This window comes from Lagopus muta, chromosome 2, assembly GCF_023343835.1.
Source record: "Lagopus muta isolate bLagMut1 chromosome 2, bLagMut1 primary, whole genome shotgun sequence".
Lineage (NCBI taxonomy): Eukaryota > Metazoa > Chordata > Aves > Galliformes > Phasianidae > Lagopus > Lagopus muta.
Window position 1 is genome coordinate 91004289 of NC_064434.1, and position 21539 is coordinate 91025827.

The window sequence follows — 21539 nt, forward strand, 5'->3', positions numbered from 1 at the left end:
GACAGCCAGAGCAGGTGGTTAGCCAAGGAGGGAAGGGCTGGGCCAGGACATGGCTGGGAGAACAGAGGAAGGTAGTGCAGGAAGTCGTGTCTGTCGATGATTCAAAAGTGGTATTCACCTCCCGGAATCACTGGTGAGTGACTGCCAGAGCTGTGCTAGGGCACACTGCAGGGCTAGAGACTATATGGATGACACAGAAAACTAGATCTTGGCCATTAACTATGAATATATGAACCCTCTGCCTTTATCAGAAAAATAAGAGAAGTAACCCTGATATCTTGGCTTTGTTTTACTTTGTATTTTTAGATTTTGTCTATGTAAAATCATCCCAAATAATGTTTCTTCCTATCCCAATACTTTCTTTTTGTTTTTTTGAGCTTCTAAACCTTATCAGTTCAGATATGAAAATGATTAAGAAGTTAGTTAACCCACTTTTTTCTGCTTGATCACATTCCCTAGACCTCTTGGAATGTCTGAGCATAGCACCGTAGTACCACAGCTGTTTTTGGAAACTACATAGTAGAAGTATACTCATGTGTATGTGTAGAGAGATAAACACATATGTAGTTGATTGAGATGGAAATGATGTAGAAGTAGATGTGTTAGAGCTATTCTGAAAGTGATCTTCCTATGTCATTATGCTGGCCCATGACCTCAGAAGAGGATGCTGGTGGTACGGAAGTAGATGTTGAATCTTCCCACCAATATCCTATTGCATGTTGCTGTGGGGAAGATGGCAGCAGGGGGACAGTCTGACAAAATGGCATCTGACATGCATATCCATACACAGCAAAGGTATGGAATTGAATTCCTCCATGTGGAAAAAATTGGCACCCAGCAACATTCATTGACACTTGCTGAATGTTTATGGATAGCAAACAGCAGCTGTCAGCACAGTGAAAGTTGGACAGCATGGGCAAAGTTTTACTAGCAACAGCATTGTCATAGCAGCTGTGAAATAGTGGGTCACCTCTGCTAGCACAGATTGTAATGAACGCAGCATGCAAGCTCTTGTTTATTGCTGACAAGAAATGCATGGCTGATGGTGGTGACTACATTGGAAAATAGCGCTTTGTAACTGAGAAAATGCTCTATCAATTAGTGTTATTGCAATCTTTGTAGCTTCCATGGAAATAAATAGAAGGCATTACTTTTGGAGCAACTTACATAAAATAAAATAAGCACTTGTAGTGGATATGCTGAGTTATGGCCAGAAACAGTGATTAAGCACCTGGTAGGTAGGCTGAGCCAGTCCTGGGGAGCTCAGCTGTATGTAATGTACCTGAGTGACCAGAAGGGCTGGAGCCAGAATTCACCTCTTCCCAGACTTCATTTAAGGATTGGTAGGGGAGGCAAGAATATCTTGCTTGGAGATCTTTGTTTATCTGAGGCCTTTCAAAGGTAAGCAGATTTTGTTTCTTTGTGGCTGCTGCTACTGGGCTTGTTCTCATTTGCTGTAGCTTAGGACTTTGCAATTTCACTATTGCTACGCTTTCTATTGCGTTATAGTTACAGCACTGATAAGCTACCCTGATCAGAATTTGAATCTCACTTATTGAGCGGAGGGGGAGTGTCACCTCCCTCACCTTGATGGCTATGCTTCTTTTGGTGCTGCCCAGGATACAGTTGGCTTTCTGCTCTATGAGCGCATGTTACAGACTTATCTTCAGTTCTTCATTTGAGCATTTTCTTAGGAGTGAAGTCTACTTGTGTTTTATTTTAACAGAAAACACAAAATTATGATTCCATATTCCTATAGCTAATACAATATGATGTTACAAATAATGTGATGGAAGCGGTGTGTCTGAGCAAGGCTTTTGTGAGGGCATGCTCAGAGTTACAAACACAGGTACTTAGATTGTATGAGTAAAAAAGCTTGTGGCATAGGCTGTGAAGCTATGAGCTGGCTGAAGACCACAGTATTATTAGACTTTCAAAATGTACAGGCTGTCAGATGTTCTCATCTGTCATCTCGAACGGGTCTCAGATAGAATCTCATCATGTCTGAAGAATATCTTCCAGCTGGACAGAAGGCACCCATGATGTGATGCCTTCTACTTGAAAAGAAAGAACTCAGGAAGGGAAATGAGAAAGAAGGCCCTCTGTCAAAACCATGAGTAGTTCAGTGTTACAATGGAAAATAATATCAAAATGGTTAAAAGAGTACTAAATGTTTTCCATCACACAGATTTCAGTAATCATGATTCATACCATTTTGCAAGCATATATTTGGCATTATTTCTTTTGGTACTGAGTGCCCACATTGTCTGAGCATATGACACTTTGCTTGTCAAAGGTCCTCAAGCTTTTTCAAACAAATCAATTGGGTGACAGCACAGTTGGCTAAAGAATAAGCACAATTAATGATAGCATGTTTAATACTGTTTTATGATTGCCTTCTACCAAAATAGGATCTTAAGAAAGCATGACAGTACTAACAATTGTAATTACCAGTTTAGCTGGACACAGTACAACTGTTGGAACAGAACGAGAGATCACTTCCAGGTGCAGTGAGGCATTGCATTTCTTACTGCTCTGTGTGGAATGGAGATTGCATGTGTCTCAGAAATGCTGCATACAAAAATATAGTGGATTTTCTGAAATAATGCTGAAACCAAATGTTTTTGCAAGTCTATGTTTTTAACAAGTATGGGAAGGCAGCGGTGATAACTTCTCCAAGCATATTGTGTTACTTATTCTCTACACAATGACTCAATAAAAAAACAGAGCAGCTCTGGCCTTAGTGGAAGCAGTACGCAGTGCCCTTACCCCACAGTGTCTCTGCAAGTGTTCTGGAAAAGTCTTAATTACAGACAGGAGCAAGGGTAACTATAGGAGTTACAGACTGTTTAAAGGATGATAATGAGTTCTTGTATGCTAACAGCTCATGCAAGTCTTCTGGGGCTGAGAGACTACAGGGAAAATGAACTCATGGCTGCCTGAAGTAAGGAATAAAAACATCCTAGAGGTGAAGGATCAGCATGGAAATGATACAATTTATTCATTATCCATGATACTATAAACAATATATATATTATTAGTATATTTATGCTAATTTTTCACGTAAGTGAATATCAGTGTGACAGCTTTGGGTCTGCTTTGCCTCTTGCAGCAGCTCTTGCAAAGCCAGATTGATTGGTGTGTGTGTATTTCATACATGAATACAAAGCAAGAATAACTTGTGTTGTGTTCCAGTACCTCCGGTACTGGAACCTGCCAGATGATCAGGTAAGTCAGGATGCCTTAGGTAACAAATGGTAATTGTGTTAGCAGTAAATCATATGTAGACAAATCAGGTAAAATTAGATACCCATTACAAGTGCATTTGGCACCAATCTGCCTTTTTCATTTTTATGATATAGTGCTATATTTAATTTGCAGCCATATAGTGTTATTCTCTTCCTCAGTATTATTGTGCTGTTAGAAGTTGGCTTCTGGCTGGAAAAGCAGGTGAACTTCTGCACGGTAGCAGACTTGTCTTCTATTGCCACAAGGATGTTTTAAAATCTCTTCATTTCCACTTTCTAAAAAAAATTATCCACCACAAATCACCAAAACTCCATGCAGTGCTGGAAATTCCTCACCTGGAGAACTTGCATTGATACATCAGTTCTCACTGAAATCCTTCTGTGCTGAGGAGGATGGATTTCCCTGAAGGCTGCCAATTTTGAACCAAAGAGTAGTTCTGCTGAAGAAAGATCATTTTAATGGCAGCTCTCAGAAATTTTCAAATGTGGAAATCTATCTGATATGTTTGTTAAGAATTTTAAGATGGGAAAGTAAACTTAAAATCTATAAAAAGAAATTTCCAAAGACTGGATTACAGTTTTGCAGGAAGGGATTTGTGCACCATCTCCACGCATCAGGATGCAGCCAGGAATGCCCTGCTGTGTGTTATGAGGCCCATATTGTCAACAATTCCTGTAGAGTTTTCAAGGCTTTTTGTTTTGAGTAAAAGAATTCAAATTTTGTTGCGTGTATTACTGCAAAAAGTCCATAGTGTTCAGTGCAGTCATCATAGATCCTACAGAGCATCAATTTTACAAGCTGACTATGGACTTCTAGATTTTATTCGTAGAGTTTTGAAAATATTGCTAATAAACCTTAGGGCCTGATTCTGATGCTGGTGGTATGGCAATAGAGGTTGAACCTTCCCACCAATATCCCGTTACATTTTGTTGCCGTGTGGCAGATGGCAGGAGAGGGTGTGGAATTAAATATCTTCATGTGGAGAAAATGGCACCCATCAACACCCATTGAGGCTTGCTGAGCATGGATGGAAAGCAAACAGAAGATGTGCACTGTGAGGTGGTGGTAGTGTGTTTTGAGCAGTGGCAATGTGGTGATGTGGAAGATAAGTCACTTTCTGGATGGTCATGCATACTGCTACAAGCACAGAATGCTGGTGGAAATGCATAGCTGATGGTGGTGTCTGCAGTGACAAATAGTGGGTAGTATTTGAGAATTTGTTCTATCTAGTAGTGTTTTTGTGTTCTTTGTATCTGTTTTTTTCCTTGGAATTAAACAGGAGGTATTACTTTCAGAGCAACCTATGTGTATCTCTCTGGCAGACTTCTTCACAGACAGAAGGAAATTAATTTCTTATGTACTCACCTGCCCTTGTTCTTATGGATGACAATAGGGTATTCATTTTTTTTCTGTGCACAGCAGCTTTCTCTCTTGTGGCAATTCACTATACTTCCTGTCAGGTGTCTTACTTTTGAAGTTTGCTTGAATTAATGGCTGGGTCTATCTAGGGAATTGTTCACCATGGAGGTATTAAAAACCTGAGTGGACACACGCCTGGGCCACCTGCTTTGGCTGGCCTTGGAGGTTCCTTCCAATGCCAGTGCTCTGTGATTCTGTGAAACAGAAGCCAATTACCTTACGCAAATGGGATTAACATTTACCACGCTCAGAGAATTCTTATAATTAACTTATAGAGGAAAATAGGAAACAGCATTTAGCACTTGCTTGAAGATTTGCAATTTCCCTCAAGATCTTAATGACATGGATGATGATGACGTATTTCATATCATGTATGTTTGAAGAGTATTATAGTTATTTTTGGCACACAGTTCTGCTCCTTCATTTTCCCTCACTTCTGCTCCACGAGTGTAAAACAGAAACTGTCTTAACAACATGTTGATCACCACAGAATTGTGTAAGGAGTGTTTCTTGCAGTTAGACTTAGCTTCCTCATCTTTTCAGCTGGTCATAAAAATAAGTGACCCAAATCAGAAGCTGCAGATTTTTAGATAAAATATTTTTTTTTCTCAGCCAAGCAGATTCTGAACCTGATATAATCTCTGAAAGGCCACTCTGACTGCATTATCATGGAACAAAATGCTTTTGTGAGACATTTAGTGCACTGAAGCTCACTGAAACAGTGCACCTCAGGCACTGTCTACTTGAGAGCGGAGGGGAATTTCAAGCTTGTCTATTGTACAGGGAGACTTCCACTCAGCCTGTTTGAAACAGGTAGGGGATAGTGTGAGCCCACTTGAATGCTCTTCAGACCCTCTTGTTCTAGGCATCCTCTCAAATGGCTTCAAACAGGAAAAGGGTAGATATAGACTGGATATTAGAAATTCTTAATTGTGAGGGTGATGAAACAATGGAAAAAGCTGCCCAGACAGCTTATGGATGCCCCCTAACTGGAAGCATTCAAGGTCAGGCTGGATGGGGCTGTGAGCAACCTGGTCTAGTGGAAGGTGTCCCTGCCTATAGCAGAGGGTTGGAACTAAATGATCTTAAAGGTCCTTTCCAACTCAAACTATTCCATGATTTTATGAAGTCTAAAACTCATTTTAATACTCTGCTTGAGCAGCTGTAGTACCTGGTAGAAATGTGGCTGAGCAGGCTTTAGCACAGTTAGGGTTTTCTAGGGAACATATTGTTTTTTCACACTCAGAATGAGGTTTATTGTGCGAGGTCCCCTACCTACTCACCTGCTATTTCTCACCTCTGTACAGTTGGCATGGATACCTGAGCATTAATATTTGGTTCAGCTTTTGGAAAAGGGAAGCCTTGGGTTGTAGATCATTCCACCTGGCATTTAGATTGAATGTAATGCATCCCTTGGAATGTTTTCCTTAAACACATGCGAGTATCTGGAGACTTGAAGCCTAAGGCCCTATTGTCCAAGTATATGTAGTGTGAAGTTAAATACTTCTTTGTTTAGCTATTAGTTTCTTCTCAGTTGCTGTAATAATATCTGTTCCAGGCTGCAAGCCACATTAGTATACAGAAACGGCCTTCTACCTCACAATCTTCCCAAAGCTCTTGCTATAAGAAGGGGAAAAAAAAAAAGAAAAAAAAAAAGAAAAAAAAAAACTCCTGAAAAAAGTAACTATTATTTCTTTACATTACAAGAGTGGCATGGGTTTTTTCAAAATACAGGGAAGGATAACGCTGTAGAGAATATCTTGTTTGAGAAAAGATATAGAATGGTGAGAGGAAAGGGTGTAACATGAAAAATGAGTGGCAAGAGTAATTCTAGTTAGAACATTGTTTTTAATTACAAAGATGTCACTAAGCTCCTTTCCTGTTATGGAACAGGCTTTAAGGATCAGAGTGACTGTGTGTATGAGAAAGGGACAAGAAAGCTGGTCTTGTAGTCACTTTCTCAGCATTATCATCCCCAAAAGAGCAGAAATCAGAAGACCAAACAAAAGAACCAGAAAATTCCACTGAAATAATTATTTAGATTTTTATTGAGGAAGGGGGAAGAGAGGGAAAAAAGATAAATTAGGAAAAAAAGTTTTCAAAGCAGCTTTTTAAATAACAATGCCAGCTTGCACCAAGCAATTAGATGTCAGAAATTTGAATGCCATGGTGGAAGACAGTATCTGCCACAAAATTTTACAAGTAATCCTATAAGAAAACCTGCTACTTTGCAGGTGATGAGGCTTGCTCAGCAAAATATAGCAGGCCTTGCCAGATGTGGAACTGACAGATCTGTGGTTTGCAGAGCTGCCTACAAAATTTTAATATGGGTGATAGAGGATCCAGATCTCTACTTCAATACAAATTTAAAATCTACACGAACACTCCTGACTTTCGATTCATTTCCCTTTCTGCATTTGTTCTGACAACTCCTGAGTTACTGGTTACCTTTCTTGATTTATTTATTTAACAATTGAAAACACGTTGGACAAGTTTTTAGCAGCTGTACAGAAGGTTATTTTGTTAAGTAAGTTCTGGAAATCTGTCCAAGGGAGAAGAAAATTCTAACATGCATTCACAATGCATAATGAAATTTTTGTCATTTATTGTTAGTGCTATATTTTTAAGAAATGCTAAGCTTTACTATGGCAGGCTTAATTAGGATGCTATCTAATATATTATTTTCTAAGATTATTCATGTATGGAAAGTTTCAAAAACGTTCAATGAATATACATAGCATCAAATATTCTCTATAAACATACATAATGGATTCCATAAACTTCACCTCAAAGTAAAATATGCCTTTAGTATAAGACTTTCTTTTTTTTTTTTTTTTCTTCATTAGTCAACATAATGTTCCTCAGGAAGTAAATGGATGTTGATACCTATGAAATCAGTACTAAACTTCAATCGCATCAATGTTTACTCCTGTCAATTTGAAGTTAACAAAACTTCTTAAAAAGACATTTAAGTAAAATATGATAAAACGTGGGAATGTCTGACAGTAGAAATGTGAGATTTGCTCATATACAAATCAAAAAGTATCATAAAACAGCCACTGAAACATTTTTCCAATTGTCTGTAAAAGGAGAACTCAAAAGACCTACAGCAGGAATATAGATGCATGCTCTGGGGACGTTTCTGGCTTTCAGATTCTTGCTTTTCTGCTGCCAAACACCAAAGCCAAACATATTGCTAAGGCTTTAACACACATTTTCATCCATAAAATATCTTATAAAATAGATCCCCCAAACATTGAATGTCTGCCAAAATGTCAATTACATTTTTTATGTCCTCTTTGAACAATGAAGTATTTATGTTAATAAAGGCTTGCTATCATAAATGAATATTATGGAAATAGCTGTTCACAGCTTTTTAATTAGCAATAAGCGCCACAATTAATGATAAAGAGATTGTACTCTCTTCCACCTTTAAGTTCTCTAGTGAGATAAGTGTTCTGCATGCGCACACACAGAAATCACAGAGGTATATTGCAGCAGGAATGCATGACATTAGCTTGATTGTGCTTTTCCCAGCATTGCTTACAAGTAATTGACGTTATCTTGTTGCGTGATTAGAGTCCAATCTGGTTCCATAATACTATAATTGCAATGAAGCACAGCTTAGAAAAGATTCCAGTTATATGTTGAATTTTCACTTCCAGACTTTGTAAGTATATGTTATCAGATTAATTTAAACTGGTCTTTCATGCTCAAAAGCATCATTGGTGTATATAGGTAGTTTACTAGCTAAATGTTAGCACTGTAAAATTTCCTTGCATGTGAAAGCTGCAAGTGAGAGCTCTAACATTAACAAGTGCTCAATTCCAGCGTTAGTAGATTAAACAGTAGAAGTTTAACACATGGAGAAGCTTTTATTCTGTAGTCCAGAGACCTGAATGATATTGCATTACCACTCCTGGCCTGGTAATGGAGGTTGAGGCAGGGCCTGGCACTGAAGCTTGCTTTGAAAGCAAGCCGCGTTCCAGATTACTATTTCCTCATTTCAATTTAAATCTGATCTACTTGCAACTGATGTTGAGTGTGGCAGATAATGTCCTGGACATCTAATTTATATTTGGTTACTTAAGGTGAAATTTTCAAACCAGCTATGTGCTGGAATAACACTTACCCCACTGCAGACAATGCCAAAGCTAGAATAGTTTGCATAAATCCCACCCTCACTAGCCATTGAAATGTCTGGTGAAGAAACTAGGAACCAGCTCTAAGGTATATACTACTACTCAGAAAATGCATTGGCTTTAAATTTTTTTCTCTACAAGCTTGGCCTTCTCACCTGGCTCCCTGCTGAAACCGTCAGGCACAGCAGCCACAAAGCCTTCAATGGAATTACCTAGGGAGAGTCTCTCCTTCCTTTGTCCTCCTCTAGGTACTGAGCATCTGGAAGAAGATCAGGCATCCCATAAACAAGGGTGACCTCTGCTGTGAAAACACAGAGTCTGAATTTAGCATGAGTTGACAGGCAAACAGAGGGATGGCTCCAGGGGGAAGAAGCAGAAAGAGAGTGAAGAGGAAGACTGGGCAGCAATTTGCCTAAGCACATGTCTGAAGTGATACGTTCTTCTTGGTGGAGACAGCTATTTCCTTCCAATATGGCCTTCCTTTCACCCATTTTTTTTTTTCCCATACGTTATCAGAAGCAATGCTTTTTGCTTCTCTAAATGCTGTGAAGAGGCTATAGATTTCAGTAATGCTATTCCAAAGTCCTACTGTCTTCTTGGAAAAGGACAGACGGGAAAGTGTGCTACAGAGAGAGGAAGAGCCAGATGTCACTTGTTAAGTACATGTGCTGAGCAGAATGACATGAAGATTTGGATGCATGGAGAACCATCAGGGTATTCATTCCTTTAGCAGGACACACTCCAACATGTAAACTATTGCCGAATGTCCTTACGCTTCTGTGGCCCATAGATTCCAAAAGGGTGAGAACATCACAGAGCCTTGGAGACATTCTTGTGAGCTAACTGATTTGGGCTAGGAAGCTATCCAGTTTTGACTTCAGGAATTCTTAGTAATACCCACAACATCCTTGACTAAGTGTTGCCCATAGTGAGCTGGCCTCACCAGGAAAAATGAGTGCCCTGTAATGAGTCAAACATGACCAGCACACGTCATCAGTATTTTTGCCAGGCTGAAAAATTTGATACAATCAGGTCTAGTGGGACTGGGTTCCTCTTGTTGTCTTCCAATAGTGGCAGGTAGATGAAATAAGGCTTGGCTGTAGGAACCATCTCCTTAAAGCCAGAGGCTAAGGGGGCTGTTTCTCACAGGATCAGAGTAGATTCAATATCTGGACCTCACAGCCTGGGCACTTAACACCATAGCCCCACAGTAGAAAGCTGTACTACCAGCTGGATGTCACAGGTGAAGGCTTCTGTGACCTCGTGCTAGCCCCAGCCCTGGCTCACTTCTTGCTTCAGGAGGGCTGGGGAAGCAGTTGCAGTTACCTATCAGTTTTGAGGAAGTATGGAGTTTCCTGGCTGAGGACATGTCCTACAAGTCTTATCCAGGCTGCTTGCATTCACCTTGTGCAGTGTGAATGAAGCACGGTAGGCCTGGCGAGTCGGAGGGTCTGTTCCAGTGCGTGTGAGGAGCAGCACACCAAAAGGCACACTGTTACAATAAAGCACACCAACCTGCTCTGTGTGCAGACCTATGGTGATTTACACTATATTAAGAGTCTGGTCCATTGAGTCAATTTATTTAACTGAAATAGCTGTGGGAACATCAGTGTTCTGCATGGACTCAATTGTCTGTAAGTGCAAGACTTGGGGCTGCTCATGAGCTAAGTGCTGCTTTCTGCAACACAATAAGCATAAGATACTCAGACATGATATTGATGGGAATAGATGTGGAAATATACAGATAAGATTGGACCCTCTGCAGAAGGCTGTCTCTCACAGCAATGCATGAGAAGAGAGGGGAAAAAAAACAGGAAAGATCTTTCTCATTTGCAAGAAATCACAGCTTGTTTTAAATTGATTGTTAATATTTTCATTCTCTATGTAGACCTCAGGAACAAAAACTCCCACTATTTGCTGAAACAACAAAGCTATTTGCAGCCAAAGTAAAACTTCAAGATTTCCACTTTGAAGTGGATCTTGTAGTTAACAGGCTGGGCATGCCTTGATACATAATACACAGCAGTATACCTTGGTTGAATTGTAGAAGCTAGAGATGGAAAAGACCTATTAGGTCATCTTTTCCATCTCCCTGCCAAAGCAAAATTGTTCTCTGCCAATGCAGGATTATTCTCGAATGTTTTCTAGTCTAGTTTTAAATGACTCAGGCTGCGGGGCTTCCACCATTTCCCCTGGGAGGTTATTCCACAAGCTAGTAGACTTTGCTGTTAGGAAAACTTTCCTGATATGCAGCCTGAATTTTACTTTGTTCCATTGCATCCTAGTTCTTCTCATTATAAGTGTATTACTCTGCCCTAGGTAATTTGTCTCCCTGCTTGGTGTTTATGACCTTCAAATACTTTGAGATGGTTTCAAAATCCACCTTAGGCTAGATTTGAAGTAGCGTTATATGCTACTGCTGTCATGCATAATATACATTTAACATCAATTATATGATCATACTTAAAACGTATTCGTATTTTTGCTGTCGTGCTGTGAGATCCTCCAATGAGGAGCACATATTGCAACGTTTAGTAAACCCAAGCTTGCCTCCCACTGTTTGAAAGCAACTGTTCCCAAAATGATCGAAAGCACCTACAGCTTGAAAAATGCCTGAAGCTACTTAATCACGCCATGCTAACTTCTACCTGTGAAATCACAATACGTAATGGGTCAAGCTAGCATGAATGCTTTCAATATTGTCCTTTCCATACGTTTTCCAGGTGGGTATTTCAGAGTGAGTAGCTGACAGGGAGGTGTGGAGCTTGCTGAGGATGAGGAAAGAGGAGACAAAGGCAAATCACTCTGTGTGTGTGGTATCTGTTGTAGAACAGGAGGAGTTTGGATTAACAGTTTGAATTAACAAAGCATCATGCACGTTTCAAGTTGTTGGTATACTGTGTGAGACAGCAGATGCCTGGTGCTTGGACACCAGGACTGACAGTTTCCCTGTGTGACAGGGACCTGCAGATGGGACTCTCCCACCTTCAGTTAGGGAGCAGGACAGGACTGGTGATAATCAGGCAGGCTTTGCATGATAGAGCCTATTGAGAATCACAGACTTGTAGGGGTTGGAAGGTACCTCTGGAGATCATCTGCTTCAACTCCTCACTACAGCAGTTCCCCATAGCAGCTTGCACAGAAATGTGTCCAGGTGGATTTTGAGTATCTCCAGAGAAGGAGATTACACAGCCTGACTGGGCAGCCTGTTCCAGTGCTCTGTCACCCTCACAGTAAAAACGTTTTTTCTCGTGTTCATTTTGAACTTCTCATGTTCCGGTCTGTGCCCATTGCCTCCTCTTCCGTTGCTGGGCACCATTTGAAAAAGCCCGGTCCCATCCACTTGATTCCTGCACTTCAGATATTTATAAACAGTGATGACATGTTTATGTACATGAGATCCCCTCTCAGCCTTCTCTTCTCCAAGCTGAACAGCACCTCTCAGCTTTTCTTCAAACAGGAGATGCACCAGGTTCCCAGTTATCTCTGCAGCCCTCTGCTGGACTCTCTCTAGGAGATCCCTGTCTTTTTTGAACTGAGGAGCCAAGAACTGGACACAGCACTCCAGATGTGGCCACACCAGGGCAGAGTAGAGGGTTCACTTCCTTCAACCTGCTGGCCGTGCTCTTTTTGCGCATCAGACCAGTTAATTCACAACTGAATTATCTGGCAAATGACTTTTCTAAAACCATTCTGATGTAGTGGTACTGCAGCACATGGAGTCCAGTAGAGGGCAAGAGCACAAATACTGTCTCTTTCTGTCTTCATTTTATCACTTATTATTCACCCTATAATTTCTACTCTCCTCAAGGGGCACAGAGTTGACAAAGTGTATTTCCTGTTTTTCTAATAGCAATAGTAGGAATGACCTCAGGTAGAGCATTTCTGGATTAGGCACTCATCTCTTTTGGAGGATGGTATAACCTAAACAGGAAATAGGTTTGGAAAACCTAACCATTTTAACCCTGAATGACTGAGGTACAGAGCAATTTCCTTCACTTTTAGACATAAGCTTTTAGATATACACCTTACAGCATGTTACAAAGGAATGAATTCATTGACTGAGCATTGATGATTCATGAGAATACTAAAGAACAACACCTGTTTTGTGGGAATCCAGTTAAAAATGGGAGGTACTCTTTTCTGACCCTTATTACGATATAAATGCATTTAATTATTTTATTTGTGTAAGAAACGAATATGCATAGGTTTATTTTGAAATACAGAATGAAGAATGCAGCACAAATAATTTGAAGATATTATGCATAATATGGATAATAGCAACGTTAAAGTTGCTTTAGACGTAAGCCCCTCTGGTTTCAACTATTTCTTTGTATTTTTAAAAGCTCATCAGTATTTTATACAAAAGAGACTAACCTGGCTCCAAAGACTTTGGGGTACCTTAATTTTTATTCCAATTGTATGCTTTAAGCTTACAATCCATATATTCCTAATATTTAATGTTCATATGGCAATGCAGTTGGACCACAGAAAGCTGTGGGGATCTAAGGAGAAAAAGCTGTCCCTTTGTTCTCCCATGCCACTTCCCCCAACACAGGCGGTGATACTGCAGTGCTTTGTCACGCATATGGGTGACAAAGGGATAGGGAAGCTGGAAGAACCTGGTTGTGCTGTGGCCTGTGGGGCCAGATTGTGCTGAAATGGGGCTGGCCCTAGAAGACTGGGCGGACCCCGACTGATTCTGGGATATTTTATTCTGTAAGCATGCTTCAAAGGCAGCAGAGAAACTCAAGAATCATAGAATTGTTTGAGTATGAAGGGGCCATTAAAGGTTATCTAGTCCAACTCCTCTGCAGTGAACAGGGGCACCTACATCTTGATCATGTTAATCAGAGCCCTGTCCAGCTTGACCTCAAACATCTCCAAGGATGGGGCATCCACTACCTCTCTAGGCAACCTAACACCTAACATTCTCTAGCACTGCAAGAACCACTACTGAGCTGAACGCTGCAGGTATAGGAGGAGAGCAGCAGAAGTAGTAGATAAGAAAGTGGCCCAAATATCACAAAAGCAGATATTAATACCCTTACTCATATTCAGTAGCATTCTGCCTTGTAAGCTATTCCTTGTGGCACTTCTAGTTCTGCTCCCAGAGGAAAGTTCTATTAAGTCAGAGTATCACAGGATGATCTTAGTGTTGAAGACATAAATTAGGCAATCATTTAAAATCCAAGGGACGCAAAGTGAGAAAGGGCCAGATCTTATGTTTCTGTTTTCTTCAATGAAATGTGGTTTAGGGCCTTTAGGGACAATTTATGCGTTTTTACTGATTGGTGTCAGAAGCCAGCTGAACAGAGTCCCTTGTGCCAGTGCAGCAGTAGGATTGGAGAAGACTTTGCAATTGTTTGTTCAGTGAAAATGGCAGATCTTAAAATGTGCAATTAAAAGAAAACCATCTAATGTCAAACCAATTAAACTCTTAGACATCCCTAATGACTGTATTAAAGGCGTTACTATTCAGTGCAAAAACAAATGGTGCTAGATTAAGTGCTTGGCACTCACATTTCAAATGATGCTAGTAATCTGGATTTCTCATTATAGAATTTATGCCAGAATAAGTCTCTTGCCAAAAATGATTTAACTATTCACTGTGTCAAACTGACCTTGTGACTCAGAGAAAGAGAGCATTAATTGCAATTTCATTGTTTCATGAAAAAATTAAAAACTGGGCAGTGTTTCAACATGTAAGCTCTAATTATAACAAAAATCATCTCTATTGGCAACTGTATTTAAAAATACAATATCCTATCTATTCTAAACTAAATCAGTAGTTTCTTCTTCCCTTGAAATGAAGGGAATTCCCTGATAGTAATGTAGGACTTACTCTGAAAATGATGCCTTTACCTTCCCAGAATCCAATTACAACATTTACATTTGCTTTTCCTATCAGTTCTGCACTAAATAAAATGAGACCATATAAGAGTTTCAAAGTAATGTAAGAGTAAAAGGAAGAAAGAGTAACCATGGCAGAGTTTAAAGAAGGGGATAGGGAGATACACTGTGCTATTTTCGTTATTCTATTTCGTCTTACCATAGGTAAGAATAAAACATTATAGTGTTTAACTCATCCAATGAGCCAACAGTAGACTCAAATAGATATGTGCTTTAGATCCACAGATATTTACAAATTTTAAATTCTTAACTTCTTTAAACATTTTAAAAATTTCATGGAAACAGTCAGATATTCCTTATTACTAATGCTGTGTTTGCTGATAAAGCTTAATTGTTGCAAAATCTCCATGATTGGGTTGAGTTCTTACCACTTATGTTGAGTTTAACAATAAGGTGTACCAACAACTGTTTTTAAGTTTGGCACCAAGCTGAATTTGAATTTGCAATACTATAGCTAACAAAGTGCATTGCACACTGCTTATTTCCTTTGCAGACATCATTAGGTCCTTTATTCCTTTAAAGGAATAATAATCACAACAATAATATATGTATGTATTACTCCTAGAATGCTACAAATACAGAAGATGTTTTGCAAGTAAATCATGACCAAGCCATGACTGAGTGCAGTATGTGACTTTGGCACATTATTTTGTGACTTTGTGCTGATGGAGAAGGCACAAGTTTTTCTCTGCAGGAGTGCCTGCCCTTTGCCAAGTGTCACTGCAAAGCACAGAGAAGAAAGAGGTGAGTGCAGTGTTTGAAACCAAGCTCCTCTTTGGTCTCTGGAGACACGCCCCACTTTCTGACAGGCTTCTACACCCAGAACAGAGGTCCAAGAGAACCAAATATGGTATAACTGCTTTGGAGAAATTGCAGGTACAAATTACCAATGAATACACTTGCTGCTCTTTGTTAGCTATTGCTCCAGGCAACTGCTTCTGCAGTCTATATAGTAGGGCTAGTCCTGCATGTAAGTAAATAACAGGGCAAACTGCATGGGTTGCATGGATTTGCAGTGAATTTACTGATTGTTATTTTCTCAAGATTTTATTTATTGTTTGACGTAAGACAAAGTCTGGGTGGCCAAATGGAGGCAAGTGCATTTTGGGGGAAAGTGTAAATGAGGGGAAGGCACACACAGTGTGTGAAACAAAGGATGGAATGTGAAGGATTGATGGATCTCAGATGAGGAGTTATCAGCTACTGGTTAGTCAGTATTGTAGAATCACAGAATCAAAAAAGGACTTGTGTTGGAAGGGATCTTAAAGCCGACCAGTTCCAAAACCCCAGCTGAGGGCAGGGCTGCACCACACCAGGTGATACTTCCCAGAGTCCCATCCAACCTTGCCTTGGGCTCCTCCAGGGATGGAGCATCCACAGTTTCTCTGGGCAGCTGTATCAGTGTCTCTCAGAAGAGGGTCCAGAATATAACCCTATTCTGGACTAAGTCCTGGTTTAGAAAACATCAAATATATAAAGATTATGATATTATTGTTGTTAGATATTTGTTTTTCTCACTGCCTAGCACCTTATTTTGTGTCTGTTCCCATCAGCAATGTGGTGTTCGGAACAGCATCTTCATCCCATGCTTGTGCTAGTTTCTGCACCTGTAGAATTACCTTTACTTCCCTTCTAGACACAGCAAAGATGAGACAGGCGCAAAAAAAACAATAGTTTATGCAAAATGTTCTGCAGTAAGTGAACCATTTTCTACTGCAAGAGTAAGAAATGGTGTTACAGTCCACACTGCAAGCTCAGCAATATACTCAACTCAGAAAGACCCCAAAGTGACTACAGAAATCTGCCTCTGGAATCTTTGTCCCCACACTTTGCTGCTCCTCAGTTGCATTTTCTTCAGTTCTTGATTCTCTGGGATGTTCCTTGCCCTCCCCCTGTATTTTTCATGTCAGATGCAACTGAATTCACCTGCATGAAAGGATGTCTATCTTCACCTGCTCTGTGATAGGCCACTGGACTCAACACCATGCTTGCTGAAATGTATCTCTGGCACCCTTATCTCTTTGGTAACATTTTGTTTAAAACAATAGGGTTAGAGGTAAGGCAGTATTACATGAATAGGTATTACTCATGTGAACAGTAGAAATGGTACATCTTTACAAGTTCATCTGAAATTAGAAGCTGACCATTCTTGAATCACTCATTCAGGAGTGATTGATAGAGGGATTGATAATCAATGCAAAGGGCTTCCAGAGTTACTCCTCTTCAATCAAACCTATCGTGTGCTGCAAATTGCCCAATTTGTTTCATTTGTATTCTTAGTTATTCACTGACAATGTGAAATATGTCCTCTGTTGCTATTCCTACAAGAAAGACAGGGATTTCCTAAAGTAAGACAGGACAGGGCCATCAAGATGATCTAGGGCTGGAGCACAAAAAAGGATGAGAACTGCATTCACTCAGTTTTGCCAAAATGGTGATTGATCATTTTACTGTGCTTTTCAGCTGTGTATTGGGAGAGAATACATACAAGGTGAAGGTTGGCTGTTCTCAGAGGAGCACCACTGCAGATACAATCAATGTTCATGAACTGTAACAAGGGAAACTTTGACTAGAAAGCTGTAATGGTCACTGGTAATAAAAATAGTACTTGGTGCCATTCATGGATAAATGCATATGACTAAATTAAAATTATTCCATATTTTTATGGTTAAACACAGTTGAGAGATAGCTTGGCCACAGAGAATTTAAAGTTATTCTTAACCACTCATTTTCATGCTTGTCTTCTTGACACCATTGTAGATGTGGTCTAGGAATCCAGTGGAGAGTAAGAAAAATAACAACTGTTTTTTATTAACAGCAAGAGATTAAATCAATTCATTGGACCTGAAACTGCATGAGTAGGTGAGGCAACATTCCAGTTCATCTCATTTCCAAAATACGCCTTCTCACATTGAAGCTCCACAGCAGGATATGAAATCACAAACATCACATCATCAGAACAAATGCTCATTGCAAGATTGTGAAGGCAGGACACCATAAATCAGCAGCTCCTGAGAGCTGTTGGGTTTGGACTTTTCTGAAGAGAAATGAATTATTTTATGACCTGTCATTGCAAAATGAACATAAAATAAAGAAAATAAAAATATAGACACGAATAAACTGTAATTTAATAACTAGACTTGGCTAAAAAGCAAAAAGTCCCCCCCAAAATACTCCTGCAAATGGGCCTTGATTCAATAAAATACTGAATCATCAGCTTAGCTTTAACTGTAATTCCATCTCAATTCTACAAATAATTTAAGAACTTGATTAAACTTAAGTAACTATGTATGTTGCTGTACTGAAAGCATCATGCCTGTTTGCGTGCTTAATTAATCCAATTCAGCCTCAGTCACATCTCTCTGTGTGCTTGCTTGCAACAGTTCACACAAGGGGATCTCTAGCCACTTGATTTGTCTTAAGATCCTTCTGAAGTTATGCAAGTGAGTATTTGCACCAACTATACTTTACAGACGTTTATAAAGGTGGATATATTTATGCCGCACACTAAATGAAAAAAAAAATAAATAAATGCTGTGCCCCTCATTATTCTAATTGCAACAGATTTCTAATTTCAAGTAAAACTGATTAATATGGAAAAAGTAATGAAAGGTTCAAACATTAAAGTGTGCTTACAAAATCTGCAATGTGCTGTTGGAGATCCCACTGGCACAATACAGAGCCTAATGTAAGCTGAATGTATTCTGCCATTAAATGATTTGCTCTGCTCTTGCCATCATTTATTTCAGCCAGCATGACTGGTTGCTTGGCATCACTTTGTGTTGCATAGATTCTAAGCAGAAGGTGCCAAACTTTTCTTTTTTTAGAATTATTAGTGTTATTGCTGTTCTTCTTTTGTTGTTTATGGCTTTGTTGTTGGTTTCAAACCACTTGGTGCTGGGTGTGGTAAGCAGAAGCCCTCACTCTGGGAAAGAGAGCTCTCTGTGTCCCTGCAGTTTCCAGAAGTGGTTGTTATTCCTTTTCCCCTGGTCGCACAAGGACCATTGTGCTGCCTGAGTGTTCACCATCACTACGCACAGCATCAGAAGATTATCCTGCACAATCCAATTTCTGTTTGGCTCCACTTCATCTCTTGTTGTTGTTTGTGTTGCTTAGGGTACCAAGTCATTGCTGCTGCTGCTTCTCCTTGCCTGTGCTTCTCTTAGTTCCACTACTACCCCCTGCTGTAATCTCATACATACAAACTAAATGAATTGCTCCTGGATGAGCCAAATGAGCCTGCTGGGAAGCATGCAGGGCACTATTTCCCCACAGACACCCTTTGTAAAGTGAAGCCATCTAAACAGCATCAACAACAAAATCTTTATACCTATTCTGGTGCATAGATTTTTTTTTTTTTTTTTTTTAAATTTAGCGGAGAAGCAAAGAAAAATTCCTTGGGATAATGGACCCATCTTCAGCCTGGCAGTTTTTCTCAGCTAATAATGAATCCTCAGCTCTCAAAGAATTTATCTGAATATGTACAGTTGGAGAGGACAATATGTGGGAACATACACAACTTTGCATAATTTTTTATTTCTAATTCACACAAACATCTTAATATGGGGAGGTACCCCTGAAACTCATCATCTCATCTCAAATATCCCGCTTAAACTTAAATAGCCTGCATCAAAATAATAAATCATATGTAAGATATTGGCATTGATTTCATTAGAATCTGTCAATTTTTACCGGGTGAAGTTCAGGTTTTAGATTTCGTAGCTGTTTCTTATTACTGTGACTCTGAGTAGGTGGTAGAGTAGCACAGCTCCCCAGGAACATCAGGATGATGGATGGTGTGTTTGTGGGTTATAATCCATTTCTGAGTTCTGAAGTGTAGAAAAGGAGCACTGCACCATTTTAAAGAACCTTTTCCTTTTTTCTTACTTTTTTCAGGGTTTGTATATATGGAGAAGACACCACATGTCTAGTGATACAAATGGAAAAGGTTTCACTGATTTCTTCAGTACTCAATAAGAATACTGCATGCTTTCATCTACTTGCTGTAATCTGCACACTTTCAGGACACCGTGACAAAAATCAAGGATCAATTCGTCCTCTTTTTCTTCCCCCATTTGAAAAGTGACAATAAAGCATCTTTCTGCAATAACTTCACATTCAGTTAGAATGAAGGAAATAATGACAGCTTCACAAAGCAGTTTGTGCAAATTATATTCTAAGTGACCTTTGGGGATTTGGGTTGTTTTGGCTTGAAGAATACCTACAGCTGCACTCTAGGGAAAGTTCCAAGAAGTATCTTAGTCATTATCTGAGTGAAAAGCTATCAACTGAAATGAATATACTTAAATTGCCCTAGTCTTTTCCTAGGAACTTGATTCATTATTTCGTTTTCAAGCTTGTTGGGAAAGACCTGACTTAGTTGGAGATAAATACCTCACTTCAGTTTCACAAGATAATCAGAACTGAATTCAGGCTATGATTGCTAAATATCCCTCTATTGGAAGAATGATTTGATGGACAATTCTTTCCACTTTACAGACTGAGATTCTGCTATCTGATGAACTAAGCCTAAAATCCAGTTCTGCTGGAGATCTTGGAGATCAATTTTCTTGTACGTTGGAGTAAATAAAAAGATAAGCTGTGCTCTAGACTTTGTTCCATTTTAGGAGCTGTTTTGTTTTTAAAGATCTATGCCTGGGAAGTTTTTTGAGAGGTTGTTTGAGAGGCTAACTTACTTTTCATGGAAAATCTTAAAAATATTTATAACTCATGATGAAAAAAGAGATATGCCAGAAAATTCTCAGAGAACACATTCAGTACTCAGAGCAAAGTTGTAATTTGGCTGGGGTTGGGGAGGAGAAGTACTGCACTTTTTTTGTCCTTGAGAGGACTTAGTTTTTGCTATGACCACAAATCTCCATTCAACCTGATCTGTGAGACCCCTGTTCATTGACATACTAAAGATCAGCCTTGAACTGCTCTTATTCCTTGAAGAATTGAGAATTGAAACCATGACACTCTCTTTTGATTTATGGAGTGACCACAGTGAAATGTTTAAATAAATAATATCACCGTCACAAAAGACAAAGTCGTTCCTGCTGTAAGTACATGTATTTCTGTACATTCTTTTTTTTCTCATTGTTGCTAAACAACAGAAAACTCAAGAAGTTGTAGATTTTTTCCCTGAAACACATATTTAAGTATATAAGTTCAGAAATCATTTGCTTTTCCAACGTGGATTCAGATGCAGATTGTTCATACAGTGCAATACAAAATACAGAAACACTGAGTGGTACTTTTGCTCACCATCTATCTTTTTAAACACTATCACAAGAACACAAAGGTTTAACAAAAGGGAGAAGTTTAAAGTGAGATGCCAGGGAGTTCGTAACTTCTTTAAGATGAAACATCAGTGAAAATCAAATAGAAACATGAATGTGAAGAACGGCAAGAGTTGGTAGAGAGCAGGATTTTATGTCAGAAGGAGTATAAAATTAAAAGCTTTAGAGTCATGAGAAGCTGCTAAAGGTATGCACAAGATTGATATGGTTCGAAGAGTCACAGATGCAGTACAAGATATAGTCTATACTGCTGTGATTTGTCAGTTTATAACATTCCATACCTCACTTTGTTTATAAGGCAGGCATGGCCAATGAACACAAGGAAACATAACTTCAGCAGGTGACTCCTGTCTGTAATGATAAACTGAAGGGAATTTCCCTGCCCCTTTACCTTGCTAATAGTTCTCACCTCCTTTTTCTAGCACAAATCCAGTTTTGCTCTGTTCAGACTAAATATCCTGTCCTTCAGACCAAAGAGACAGGTGGGCATGGATATAGATAGATACAGATACAA

At 39.4% G+C, this 21539-nt stretch overlaps 1 long non-coding RNA gene across 1 annotated transcript; it reads left to right on the forward strand.

Moving 5' to 3' along the window:
• Positions 1–1322: 1322 nt before the first annotated feature.
• LOC125689255 (uncharacterized) lies at positions 1323–20687 on the forward strand. Its single transcript, XR_007375141.1, has 3 exons — positions 1323–1401; positions 15289–15467; positions 19620–20687. It is a non-coding gene; the product is annotated as an uncharacterized LOC125689255 (long non-coding RNA).
• Positions 20688–21539: the final 852 nt, after the last annotated feature.